This window comes from Symphalangus syndactylus, chromosome 17 (genome assembly GCF_028878055.3).
Source record: "Symphalangus syndactylus isolate Jambi chromosome 17, NHGRI_mSymSyn1-v2.1_pri, whole genome shotgun sequence".
NCBI lineage: Eukaryota > Metazoa > Chordata > Mammalia > Primates > Hylobatidae > Symphalangus > Symphalangus syndactylus.
Window position 1 is genome coordinate 93,315,938 of NC_072439.2, and position 15,349 is coordinate 93,331,286.

Below are 15,349 nucleotides of genomic sequence, written 5' to 3' on the forward strand. Positions count from 1 at the left end.
CTAAAATTCATTCAACAAACATTTTTAGACATATATTAAAATATTACTACACCATTCCTAAAATTCTATGATAAGTGACTATTATTTTGAGTTAAGCATCTTATTACTCATTGGAATTGCTGAGTGCATGTGCTCCCATTATTAACTGAGATTGATTTAAAGTAGGAACATAGACTCCAGATCTATTCTTTTTTTTTTTTTAATGGAGATTTCTTGGGAGAAAAATCAATTAGTTTTGAAAAGTGGCATTTTGAGCACAATGGTGATTTTAGAGAGAAAGATATTTGGGAGTTAAAGGGTTGTCAATGTGTCGGGAGCTGCAGATTTTAGCAATGCTGCAGATTTTAGCAGTGCTTACGCTGGCTCTGGCTAGAGGTATTATAGCTAAAAGGATGATAAGGAGAACAAGTCTGGTTTTCCTCTCAGGAGCAATTCTTCTCTGAGGTCATGATGGCCCAGAGTTTTACTTCTAATTTTACAAGTGCAAATAGTTTATCTATGGGCTCCATCAAAAGCTATCAATTTTTGGAAATTGATTCACATTAATCATAATTAGTTGAAATTGAGAGAAGCCAAGTATATGTGGGAAATTAACTTTTCAATGACTAGAAGGTTATATTTTGGTATTCAAGATTTGGTATTTGAGGTACCTGGGAAATAAGATTACTCATCTTAATATCTACTTTTTGAGAGTTGATGAGAGTATTCAGATGACTTGAAAATTATCTTTCTAGGTTTGGTAGATGGACAAGAATGAAGCTTCTTCCCATATAGATACATTATGCACACATACTTTGTTATCTGCGTTTATACATATTATTTGTTGTTTTGTTTTTGTTAAAAATGGTTTGATGTGGCTTAACACATGCAACATCAAATGAAGTGAAATTTTAAATACCTCTTTGCAGTGCCTAGAGTTGTAACCACTTGGCAGATATACATAAAATCTTTTCTGTGTGTGTTTGTGTGTGTGTGTGTATGTGTGTGTGTATCAATTTCAATTTCAGGGGGATATGTGGATCCCCTTGTTTGCTTGTTTTACTTTAGCTCATGGTATGGGATCTAGAGCTAGACTAAAACTCAGATTCCAAGAGAATCGGATTCTCTGGTCCTCAATTATTCAATTCCAGGTTGAATTATTTGTTTTTCTAAATGGTTAGAGATTGATTGAACTGGTACAACTGATAGGCATTTATGAAAAATTCTGCAATCTAAAAGAATGAGACACATGTAATACTAAAGGGAGATAGAAGAAGAGCATTTATTTGTAGATTTGCATTAGGAAACAAATCAATTTAACACAGCTTCTGGTTTTTGCTGCCAATATAATTCAATAAGCATAGAATCTATGAAACGAGTTCAAAGATGAGATAAAACAACAATTTGAGAAAACAGACTGAGATGAAAAGGCAGCTGGCTGAGAGGCAGAAATAAAGAGAGAACCACATGAGATAAGAAACACTGTGAAGAAACTAAAATTGCTATCACAAAGGGGCTTAGCATCTGTGGTTTAAAATGTCATCTGGCTAGAAGAACCTTAATAGATTTTGCTCAATTTTTTACTGAAAAGTTTATAAATAACTATTTTTATAATACTGAAAACAAAGATTGATAGTAAACTATTGAATCTGAGAGGAAATAATTAATAGATATTTCAACTCAGAATAAAAAAAATATTGCTACATAGCTTTCTGCTCCAATCTTCCTCACGACCTTTGCATTTGTTGTTTTCCTGCCTGGAATATTCTTCCTTTTACCCTACTCACTTTCAACAGATTGATGGTTTGACTGATTTGATTCTTCATATCTAGGTACAAAAGTCATATCCTTAGAGAAGCCTTTGCTAAGGACTAAAGTAGATCAGATAACTTTTTATGTTTTATCTTAACAATGAGCTAGTCCAAAAAGAAAACACTTATAATGGGAGCAGGAAACTTGTGTTTCTTCAGTAATCTAGCCACAAAACCCGGAAGAGTGGTTATCTTTAAGAAGGCATTTAGTGAATATTCATTGACTAAATGAATTAATGATTACATGGCATTCATCAGAGCCTTATTAGTTGTGTTCATGTTTCTATGTGTAGTTATTTGATTACATCCCCCTTTGGTCAATATTCTTTATGGGGTTATGGACATGATGTACTCTGTGTTTATTTTGATCACCACTATATGTTGGCACCAAGCAGAATACTTGGCACACAGTAGACAAATTATATATTTGTGGAATATTTATTGGGTATCGAACAAGCACTATAGGGAAAGGCAGAAACAGAAAGAGCCCTGGCAGGAATAGCCACTAGGAATCAGGGCTGTTCCAGAGTACTAGAAAGTCATGCTGTGAAGACAAGAGGAAGATAGTACTACCGAAGAGCAGACATAACCTGGATAGAAGGCTGCTGGAAACTTGGAGATGTACATTTTAATCTGTTCTCCATTGGAGATCTGTAAATTGCATTTAGCAGCCATATCAATAGACCGAGAGTGAGACAAAAGCAATCCACCACCCCATTTGTTTAAAAATAGGACATCCGTACAGATTCCATATTCTCTGAGGATATATAAAGATTTTTTTAAAGGGGTCAATTAAAAACTACAGAACAAGAAAAATGAAGATTCACAATTACAGAATTCTTCTGAAAATAATTTATAAGCTAAACAAAATTTATTTTATTTTACTTTAGTTCTGGGGTACATGTGCAGAATATGTAGGTTTGTTTCATAGATAAACGTGTGCCATAGTGGTTTGCTGCACCTATCAACCCATCACCTAGGCAGTAAGCCCAGCATGAATTAGTTATTTTTCACTGATGCTCTCCCTTCCCCTGCCCCTGCAACAGGCCCCAGTGTGTGTTGTTCCCCTCCTTGTGTCCATGTGTTCTCATTGTTCAGCTCCCATTTAAGAGTGAAAAGATGCAGTGTTTGTTTTTCTGTTCCTGCAATAGTTTGCTGAGGATAACAGCTTCCAACTCCATCCATGTCCCTGCAAAGGACATGATCTAATTCCTTTTTATGACTGCGTAGTATTCCATGGTGTATATGTACCATATTTTCTTTATCCAGTCTACCAGTCTATCACTGATGGACATTTGGGTTGATTCCATGTCTTTGCTATTGTGAATAGTGTGACAATGAATATGTGTGCATGTATCTTTATAATAGAATGATTTATATTCCTTTGGGTATATACCCAGTAATGGGATTGCTGGGTCAAATGGTATTTCTGGTTCTAGGTCTTTGAGGAATTGCCCCACTGTCTTCCACAATGGTTGAGCTAATTTACATTTCCACCAACAGTGTAAAAGCATTCCTGGCCCAGCGTGGTGGCTCACACCTGTAATCCCAGCACTTTGGGAGGCCGAGGAGGGCAGATCACGAAGTCAGGAGTTCCAGACCATCCTGGTTCACACAGTGAAACCCCATCTCTACTAAAAATACAAAAAATTAGCCGAGTGTGGTGGCAGGTGCCTGTAGTCCCAGCTACTTGGGAGGCTGAGGCAGAAGAATGGCGTGAACCCCAGAGGCGAAGCTTGTGGTGAGCCGAGATCGCACCACTGCACTCCAGCCTGGGTGACAGAGGGAGACTCCATCTCAAAACAAACAAACAAACAAACAAACAAACACTTCAAACTATACTACAAGGCTACAGTAACCAAAACAGCATGGTACTGGTACCAAAATAGAGATATAGATCAATGGAACAGAACAGAGCCCTCAGAAATAATGCCGCATATTTACAACCATCTGATCTTTGACAAACCTGACAAAAACAAGCAATGGGGAAAGGTTTCCCTATTTAATAAATGGTGCTGGGGAAACTGGCTAGCCATATGTAGAAAGCTGAAACTGGATCCCTTCCTTACACCTTATACAAAAATTAATTCAAGATGGATTAAAGACTTACATGTTAGACCTAAAACCATAAAAACCCTAGAAGAAAACCTAGGCAATACCATTCAGGACACAGGCATGGGCAAGGACTTCATGTCTAAAACACCAAAAGCAATGGCAACAAAAGCCAAAATTGACAAATAGGATCTAATTAAACTAAAGAGCTTCTGCACAGCAAAAGAAACTACCATCAGAGTGAACAGGCAACCTACAAAATGGAAGAAAATGTTCGCAACCTACTCATCTGACAAAGGGCAAATATCCAGAATCTACAATGAACTCAAACAAATTTACAAGAAAAAAGCAAACAACCCCATCAAAAAGTGGGCGAAGGATACGAACAGACACTTCTCAAAAGAAGACATTTATGCAGCCAAAAAACACATGAAAAAATGCTCATCATCACTGGCCATCAGAGAAATGCAAATCAAAACCACAATGAGATACTATCTCACACCAGTTAGAATGGCAATCATTAAAAAGTCAGGAAACAACAGGTGCTGGAGAGGATGTGGAGAAATAGGAACACTTTTACATTGTTGGTGGGACTGTAAACTAGTTCAACCATTGTGGAAGTCAGTGTGGCGATTCCTCAGGGATCTAGAACTAGAAATACCATTTGACCCAGCCATCCCATTACTGGGTATATACCCAAAGGACTATAAATCATGCTGCTATAAAGACACATGTACACGTATGTTTATTGTGGCACTATTCACAATAGCAAAGAGTTGGAACCAACCCAAATGTCCAACAACGATAGACTGGATTAAGAAAATGTGGCACATATACACCATGGAATACTATGCAGCCATAAAAAATGATGAGTTCATGTCCTTTGTAGGGACATGAATGAAACTGGAAACCATCATTCTCAGCAAACTATCACAAGGACAAAAAACCAAACACCGCCTGTTCTCACTCATAGGTGGGAATTGAACAATGAGAACACATGGACACAGGAAGGGGAGCATCACACTCCGGGGACTGCTGTGGGGTGGGGGGAGGGGGGAGGGATAGCATTTGGAGATACACCTAATGCTAAATGACGAGTTAATGGGTGCAGCACACCAACATGGCACATGTATACATATGTAACAAACCTTCACATTGTGCACATGTACCCTAAAACTTAAAGTATAATAATAATAAAATAAAATAAAAATGAAAACAAACAAACAAGAAAAGTGTTCCTATCTCTCCACAGCTTCACCAGCATCTGTTGATTCTTGACCCTTTAATAATCACCATTCAAACTGCCGTAAGATGGTATCTCATTGTGGTTTTCAGAATATAGCACTAGGATATATAACTCCATGAATTAGAAACAGACATAAAAAAAGGTCTGAACTAAAAGGGCACCTCAATGTTACACAAAAGATAAATGGATGACATAGGAAACGGCTTGAAAAGAAAGTAAAATATAGTAAAAGAAATAAGCTAGTATTGGACATGGTAAAAAAAAATCAAAATTTATTCTGAGGGCATATGTATCAACAGCATGAAGGGCAAATTTGGGGATTTCAGAATATACTGAAAAAGTGATATTAAAGTTACGAAAAAGAAGATCACAATTGTAGAAATTTTATTTTGGAAAACTAATGCACAGATTTTGGTAATTTTTGAATGAAAGTCTGAAATAAATGAATTGAAAACAATAGCAGAAAAGTAGTTTCTTTGACCTAAGATCTGACAATGCAGATCAAAAAATAATAATATCTTGAAGGTTAAACAATGGGAAAGCTGTTTATGCCAATACATAAAAATTTTATATACATTCATAATTTTAAAAGAATGAAATTAGAAATGTGTAAGTGTATCCTCTGATTTTCAGCAATATTAATAACATCTAGGCGAAATAATCAGTTTTGAGGAAAACTATTGTCATCCTAGATTTTTCATATGCTGCCAAGTAGTTCTTTCGGAATTAAGGAAACAGAAAGACTGAAAAATGTGTTCGCCAGAAAAAAACGACAATTGCATGTCCTTCTTAAACAAACCAGAAAATGCACTCCAAATAACTAACAAAGCAAAGTTAAGAGCTCAAGATAGGGATGGTGTAATCGCTAATACCAATGGTGTGTACATGTGCAACTTACAGACAAAAAATTTACCAAAGAATTTTAAATCCCACATTATTTTAACAAATATTTAAAACTGAATGAGGGAAGAGGAGAAATGAACACTGTAGTCAACTAGTGGCTGAAATAAAAGAGTGCTAAAAATACAATGTTTTACATTTGATTTCTATAATATTTACTGTGTCTCCTCCAAATGCAGTGGTGTTTACAACTGATTAGTCACAACCAGTTACAGATTTCTTTGTTACTTCTCCACTCTCACTTCTTCACTTGATGAGCATTATAGATATATATATATAATATATGACAAACATTATATATGTGATGAACTTTATATATGATGAACTATATATATGTGTGTGCATATATATTATATATATATAAAACGTCAAGTGAAGCATTGAGAGTGGAGAAAGAACAAAGAAATCTGTAACTCGTTGCGACTAATCAGTTGGAATCACCACTGCAACTGGACTAGACACAGTAAATATTATTATATATATTATGTAAATACATAGGAGAGGGAGATGCCAAAATGGCTGACTAGAAGCAGCTGGTGCATGCTACTCTCATGGAGAGGAGACACAGTGGGCAGTAAACAGTAACTCTTCAACTGGATTATCCAGGAAGACACACTGGTTGGTATTCATCAAGGAAGCAACATGACACGTGGAGAGCAGAGAAGAGTGAGGCAGGACAGCTGCGCACTCAGGATTGGCATGAAAGCAAGGGAGGCTCCCCATCACAAGGAAATGGTGAGTGGGCAAGAGCGCCTGGGGTCCTACACTTTTGCTACAGAGCTTTGCAATTCTGAGCACTGGTGATCTCCCCTGATCCATCCCTCTGGGGCCTCCAAACTAACACAGATAGCTGCATGGGGCCTGACCAGAGCCGCCACTCAGGCTCACATGAAGCCCAAGGGCTTTGGACTCCTGAGCACACTGTCACTACCTGTTGTAGATTCTCCAAGGGAGGCCAGGCTCTCTTGCATGCCCCCAGAATAGAAGCCCCATCCATGGTACTGAGGAGTGGTCAGACTACTGGCCTCACCTCCACTACAATTCATCAGGCAAAGCCCACAAGCCTGGGACCCCAGTGCAGCCACCCCTTCTCTGACAGAGCGCTTGGGCCGGATGCAGCTCTGCATTTCTCTAGGATGGAGCACCCAGAGGTAACTGACAGACCCACAGGTTTTGCCGCTTCTGCCCCTACTGTCCTCAGGCTAGGGAGGGAGCAGAGAGCCCAAGAACTATTGTGGGCCTCCAGCACACCACAGCTGCCGTGTAGAAAAGCAGCCAAATTGTTATTCACGTGAGTCCCTGACTCTGCTTTCCTCTCTAGACAAGGCCTCCTAACCTGGGTCCCCGGCACAGTTGCCCTGCGCCCGCCTGGTCAGTTCAGTCAGTGATGGCTCTGCGTTTCTTTGGGAAGGAAATTCCAGAGACAACCCACAGACCCTCTGCCATTGCTTCTGCGGTGGTGCCGCTCTTTCTGGCCATTGGGCTTGGAAAAGAATAAAGATCCTCATCACTTTGCTGGCACCTCCAGCATGCTACAGCCACCATACAGAGAGGGGCAGTCCCTCTTGCCTGTGAGCCCCCACCTTCTGCCCTTCAACACACAGGCCCTTGTCGCCATGCCCATTGGTCCCAGAGCACAGCAACTTGCCCCCTAGTTGAACATTCCCATTGGCAACAGCTCTCTGTCACTCCGGGGTGGAGTTCTTAGAGGCAACTGATAGGCCCTCTGCCACTGACACTGCAGTAGTACTGGGCAGCACTGCTCGACAGGAAATACATGTCAAAAATGCATATAATTGGATATCTTCAAGGAAGAGAGAGAAGAATGATGTAGAAGTATTACTTGAATAGATGATGGCTAAGTATTTTCTCAAATTTATAGAATCAACAGTTATAAGCAGGTAAAATAAAAAGACTTTAAGCCACAATAGACTTATGGTTCACTTCTCAACATAAATAATGGACACTACAATGCAATGGAATGGCATCTTTAAATTGCTGAAAATGTAACTGTCAACCCTAAATTTTATACTAAGCAAACATAATGTTTCATAAAAGAGGGCAAATTAGTGAGATTTCTAGGCAAATAACTAAGAGAATTTGTCACTAGGAAAGCTGCATTAAAATAAAATACTAAAGGGAGCATTTCAGGCAATAGAAAGTGATCCCAGGTAGCATCACAGAAATACAGAAAGTACATATGAACAACAGAAATACAAAAATATAGGCAAAAGTAAATATTAAGATTTTTTAAAACTCAAGCATGATAATGTCATATGTGTTTTCAGTTATATATAAAATTTAAATGCCTGACTACAGTAACTCAAAAGGTGAGAATTCATAAATAAAATTGAAGCATTAAGGTCTTAGCATTGTTTGCAAAGTATTTTATAAACTAGTACTAATCTTTTATTAGACTGTGATAAGTCAAGAATGATATTGGTATTCTTTGTATATTCACTAAATATATAGTAAAAAATATAAATAACAAATTAGGCTAAAATGGAATATTGATTATTTCTATAGATGGCAAGACAGAAAATACATGGGGTAAAAAATAGCAAGATGGTAGATATAAATTAAAATAGATCAGTAACTGCATTAAATGTAAATGGAACATATAATTAAAAGAAAACAATTGTCATGTTAATTTTAAAACTATCCACTCTATGTTTCTTACAAGCAAAAACAAAAAAATTGAAAGTGAAAAGATATATTATAGAAAAACTGACCTCTAAAAATCTGGTGTAACTATACTATACAATGTAGCCTATAAAAAAGAAGCATTACCAGAGATAAACAGGGATGCTACATAATGATAGAAGATTAAATCCCTCAAGAAAATATAATAATTTAAAATTTCATGTACTTAAAAAGATAGCTTCATAAAATGAACAGAAATAAAATTGAAATAGACTTGTCAACAATCAATAGGAAATTTCAGCATCTCTATCAATTGCAGAAAAAAGGCATAAGGATATGGATAAACTGAATAACAGACAAAATTGTTAGTGTGCAAAATCAAATCAATTACCTCCAGTTCAAAATGATTTCTGCCTGTTAAACTCCAGCTTTTCCAAAGTTTTCTCAAATATTTCCATATAAATACAAGAAAGGAAGAAATAATAATTTCCCCACATTTAGATGCATGATGCCAGCTTAGGAAGTAAGAGCCTAAAAATTTATATCAGAGCTTCTGTATGTTGTCTAAATCAACAATTTCGTAAAATTGAAACCCAACAATTGGTACGAAGATACTGTGCCTTCTCTATGAGGTAGGATAATCAATTCATACAGAACTGGTAGTCTATTCCTACTTTTACCATTAATAAACTACTCTCAGGGAGTACAGCCAACCTCTATATTCAACAATGAGGGAAAATAATTTACATCTCAATAAAACACACAAAAAATTGGAAGACAAATTTGTAATGCTCCTTCTCTCCTTCTCCCTCTTGTGCATGTAGTTTACAAAAGTTCAGGTGAAGTAGCAACATTTGTCCTAGGGGAATATATCTTTAAGGCTGAAACTCAGGAAGTTGGGGGTCCGACAAGGAGGACAGGCCTTTTTAGGGGTTTATCAAATAAGACTACACAGATATGCCTATTTCACTTACATTTAAGTATGCCTGCCTCACAAATAGTAAGGTTACTCCTGCCAAACTGATACACAGTACAATTGATCATTTTTGTTACATATTTGATTAATGATAAACTTTTGAAATATTTTTACATTCTAAAAATACATTGTAGTATAGGTTTTTGTGCTTTTTTCTTTCTCCTACTATTATATGGTTACCTTTATTATTGTAATTGCTCTGAATGCTTAGTCTATGTTGGCTGAATTAAAATTAATATTCTTCAAAATTCTTTCTTCTAAATCTATTGGTTTGCAAAGCTGAGTTTCTTTGAGCAAGGATCGCATTCTAATTATTTATCTTCCTTTACTGTTTAGCACAGTGCCTGGCAATAGTAGATAGGAGTAGTTTGAAGAAACTAAATTATATGTTATGATGATTGACTGTAACATAATCTATCGCTCTGATATTATAGATGGTTTCTTAGTAAACTACTTTTCAATATACAGCAATTAAGAAGACAGATAATTATATAGTTATGTTAATGCCACATATCTCTTTGAAGGAATCTGGTCTTTTGTGGTGCATTAACACCACAAAATAATTTTGGTCAGTGTGTGGATGGTTGATATTAAAGTTAGATTTTAAATAATTTTTTATTGATAGTCTGTATCATTTAGAGGTCATAAAAATAAATATTGATGTCAAGACAAAAAATACAAATGCTAAAGCATTGATAAATACCAAAGCAATTTGCTGGCAGATATTAACATTTTTTAAACAACTATCTTAGTAGTCTATTGTCATATTCTAGACCCTTTTCAAGGAAAACGTTTAATTTATTGTGGAATCCAAGAGAATCTATGCACATGCCAAGAGATGTTTATGTGTTAAAGGAAAAATCCTTGGAATATTTTTAGATGTAATTAACACAGTACATGTTATATCTAATTTCTACCTTTAAAAATTACTTGCAATAATTCTCTTCTTTATATATAATTTAACCTTGAATAGCACAATTTTGGGGTAGTGGCCCAGAAACTTCTGAATTAGGAGCACATTTAATCTTGTATTTCTACACAATTAGTTTCTGTTTGTTTTCTTTGCTTTACCAAAAATAAACAAAAAACTAAACCATTTTCTGAAATCAACATGATACATTCCAATAGAAATTGATTTAAAGTCAAGGAAAAGTTTCAGATCTTTTAGATAATTAAGCAGGTAGTTAATTTTAGGTCGATTAACAATTTTATCCAAAGTAAGCATTAAAATTCTGGCTGAGGATCTAGTATATTAGAAAAAAAATCAAATTTATTTTACAAATGTAGATTATTGCAGTCATTCTAGGCTATTATATGTACTTAAATGTAATTGCTGCCTTATGTCATAGTAGGAGGCTGTTCTATAAATTAGAAATCAGTACATTCTATTGCGTTGTTCCAGATATCTAAATGTCACTCTTTTTAATGTGTTCTAGTTAAGATGAATTCATAAAGATGTGAAGAAATTGATTTCCCAAGTGGTTAACTAGCACTTTAAACACTGGTGTATTCATTTCTTCTATAAGCATTTATTGGGTACTTGTCACGTGCCAAACTTTATTCTAGGCACTGTGAATATAAGGGAAGTAAAATGAAGTGTGTAACCTTGAGATTCCATCAGTCTAAACAGAATGAGGGAAACAATAATAGAAAGATGATTGTACTACACTCTGGAAAATGTAATGATAAAGATCAGCACAGAATATTATAGAAATAGAATGGTCAAATAGCTAATCCAAACTTGGAGGTTATGGCTAGCAAGAGAAATTTGTAGAAGATAATTCTTGAAAATTTTAAATAAGGGAAACCCCCTTTGGGTCCCCTCCCGTTATATGGGAGCTCTGTTTTCACTCTATTTCACTCTATTAAATCTTGCAGCTGCACTCTTCTGGTCCTTGTTTGTTACGGCTTCAGCTGAGCTTTTGCTCGCAGTCCACCACTGCTGTTTTGCCACCATCGCAGACCCGCCGCTGACTTCCATCCCTCCGGATCCAGCAGGGTGTCTGCTGTGCTTGTGATCCAGCGAGGCACCCATTGCCGCTCCCAATTGGGCTAAAGGCTTGCCATTGTTCCTGTACAGCTAAGTGCCTGGGTTCGTCCTAACTGAGCTGAACACTAGTCACTGGGTTCCATGGTTCTCTTCCGTGACCCATGACTTCTAATAGAGCTATAACACTCACCGCATGGCCCAAGATTCCATTCCTTGGAATCCGTGAGGCCAAGAACCCCAGGTCAGAGAAAACGAGGCTTGCCACCATCTTGGAAGTAGCCCGCCGCCATTTTGGAAGTGGCCCACCAGCATCTTGGGAGCTCTGGGAGCAAGGACCCCCCAGTAACATTTTGGCGACCACGAAGGGACATCCAAAGCGGTGAGTAATATTGGATCACTTTCACTTGCTATTCTGTCCTATCCTTCCTTAGAAATGGAGGAAAATACCGGGCATTTGTCGGCCAGTTAAAAACGATTAGCGTGGCCGCCGGATTTCAGACAGGTGTGAAGCTATCTGAGTGTGAGGCTATCGACATGGGCAGTTACGTAGGACCTGTCCCCTACCACTCTTGCCAGGGCCCCAAGTTTGTAATGGCTAAGAGAGATGGAGAGAGACAGAGACGGAGAGAGAGACAAAGAGGGAGTCAAAGAGAAAAAGAAAGGAAAAGATAGAAATAGTTAAAAAAAAAAGTGTGCCCTATTCCTTTAAAAGCCAGGGTAAATTTAAAACTTGTAATTGGTAATTGCCACTTTGTTGTCAGTGTAAATAAGGGTGTAGTAAATACTTAACCCAGTAACCCATGGATGGGCCAAATGCATTCAGTCTGTAGTGAAAACTGCTTTACTATAAGTAGAAAAGTAACTTTTAGAGGAAATCTCATTGTGAGCACACCTCACCAGTTCAGTTATTTTAAGTCAAAAAAAAAAAAAGGCAAAAAGGTAGCTTACTAACTCAAAAATCTTAAAGTATGGCCTATTCTGTTAGAAAAGGGTAATGTAACTCCAACCACTGATAATTCCCTTAACCCAGCAGATTTCCTAAGAGGGGATTTAAAACTTAATTACCATACAAAGGTCTGACTAGAGCTAGGAGGAACTCCCTTCAGGACAGGAGGATAGATGGTTCCTCCTAGGTGATTGAGGAAAAAACCACAATGGGTATTCAGTAATTGATATGGAGACTCTTGTGGAAGCAGAGTTAGAAAAACTGCCTAATAACTGGTCTTCTTAAATGTGCGAGCTGTTTGCACTCAGCCAAGCCTTAAAGTACTTACAGAATCAAAAAGACTCTCAATCCTGACTCAAAAGGTTACCTACACCCTCTCTGAAATGAATTTGCATAAGAACTGCTTTTATAGGAATGCATCTTAATGGGGTAGCTGGGTTGTTATGAAATACTCAGGAACCCAGCCCAGCTCTAGGACTCACACCTGAGTGCAAAGGCAATGTTGGGCACGCTGGTAAAGGATTAGAATCCAGCAGCCCGGACCCCTTTCTCTGTGGTCGAGAGAAGCGGGAAAACAGATGCAGGACTGCTACATCGGTGAGTGTAACTAATCCGATAAGCAGAGGTCTGTGGGTGGTTACGCACCCTGGAAACGAACTCACCTCTGAGCGCAAAGGCAATGCTGGGCACGCCGGTAAAGAACCACTAGAATCCAGCTGCCTGGACCCCTTTCTCTGTGGTCAAGAGAGGCGGGAAAACAGGTGCAGGACTGCTACGTAAGTGAGCATAACTAATCCGATAAGCAGAGGTCCATGGGTGGTTACGCACCCTGGAAAAGAATAAGCATTAGGACCATAGGGGCACTCTAGGACTAATGCTCATCGGAAGATGACTAGGGGTGCCGGCATCCCTATGTTCTTTTTTTAGATGGGAAATGTTGCCCCCAAGGCAAAAATGCCCCTAAGATGTATTCTGGAGAACTGGGACCAATTTGACCCTCAGATGCTAAGAAAGAAATGAGTACTTCTGCAGTACCACCTGGCCACAATATTCTCTTCAAAGGGGAGAAACCTGGCCTCCTGAGGGAAGTGTAAATTATAACACCATCTCACAACTAGACTTTTGTAAAAAAAAAAAAAAAAAAAGGCAAATGGAGTGAAGCGCCATATGTACAAACTTTTTTTCATTAAGAGACAATTCATAATTATGTAAAACGTGTGATTTATGCCCTACAGAAAGCCCTCAGAGTCTACCTCCCTACCCTAGCCCCCCTGACCCCAACTAATAAGGACCCCCCCTTCAACGCAAATGGTCCAAAAGGAGTAGACAAAGGGGTAAACAATGAACCAAAGATGCCAGTATTCTGCGATTATGCCCCTTCCAAGCAGTGGGAGGAGGAAAATTCGGCCCAGCCAGAGTGCATGTACCTTTTTCTCTCTCAGACTTAAAGCAAATTAAAATAGACCTAGGTAAATTATCAGATAACCCTGATGGCTATATTGATGTTTTACAGGTGTTAGGACAATCCTTGATCTGACATGGAGAGATATAATGTTACTGCTAAATCAGACACTAATCCCAAATGAGAGAAGTGCTGCCATAACTGCAGCCCGAGAGTTTGGCTATCTCTGGTGTCTCAGTCAAGTCAATGATAGGATGACAACAGAGGAAAGAGGATGATTCCCCACAGGCCAGCATGCAGTTCCCATTGTAGACCCTCATTGGGACACAGAATCAGGACATAGAGATTGGTGCTGCAGACATTTGGTAACTTGCGTGCTAGAAGTACTAAGAAAAACTAGGAAGAAGCCTATGAGTTATTCAATGATGTCCACTTTAACACAAGGAAAGGAAGAAAATCCTACTGCCTTTCTGGAGAGACGAAGGAGGGCATTGAGGAAGCAAACCTCTCTGTCATCTGACTCTATTGAAGGCCAACTAATCTTAAAGGATAAGTTTATCACTCAGTCAACTGCAGACATTAGAAAAAACTTCAGAAGTCCACCTTAGGCCTGGAGCAAAACTTAGAAACCCTATTGAACTTGGCAACCTCAGTTTTTTATAATAGAGATCAGGAGGAGCAGGCGGAATGGGACAAATGGGATAAAAAAAAAGGGGGGGCACCGCTTTAGTCATGGCCCTCAGGCAAGCAGACTTTGGAGGCTCTGGAAAAGGGAAAAGCTGGGCAAATTGAATGCCTAATAGGGCTTTCTTCCAGTGTGGTCTACAAGGACACTTTAAAAAAGGTTGTCCAAGTCGAAGTAAGCTGCCCCCTCGTCCATGTCCCTTATGTCAAGGGAATCACTGGAAGGCCCACTGCCCCAGGGGACGAAGGTCCTCTGAGTCAGAAGCCACTAACCAGATGATCCAGCAGCAGGACTGAGGGTGCCCAGGGCAAGTGCCAGCCCATGCCATCACCCTCACAGAGCCCCAGATATGGTTGACCATTGAGGGCCAGGAGGCTAACTGTCTCCTGGACACTGGTGCAGCCTTCTCAGTCTTACTTTCCTGTTCCAGACAACTGTCCTCCAGATCTACCCAAGGGATCCTAGAACACCCAGTCACTAGATACTTCTCCCAGTCACGAAGCTGTGACTGGGGAGCTTTACTCTTTTCACATGCTTTTTAAATTATGCCTGAAAGCCTCACTACCTTGTTAGGGAGGGACATTCTAGCAAAAGCAGGGGCCATTATATACCTGAACATAGGAGAAGGAACACCCATTTGTTGTCCCCTGCGTGAGGAAGGAACTAATCCTAAAGTCTGGGCAACAGAAGGACAATATAGATGAGCAAAAAATGCCCAT

General features: G+C 38.6%; 1 long non-coding RNA gene across 1 annotated transcript in view; it reads left to right on the top strand.

Moving 5' to 3' along the window:
- Positions 1-15,349, top strand: part of LOC134733177 (uncharacterized) — a 594,472-nt gene that overhangs the window by 69,861 nt on the left and 509,262 nt on the right. Inside the window, exon 12 of the long non-coding RNA XR_010116696.1 lies at positions 11,486-11,976. This is a non-coding gene — a long non-coding RNA (uncharacterized lncRNA). The remainder of the gene's footprint in view (positions 1-11,485; positions 11,977-15,349) is intronic.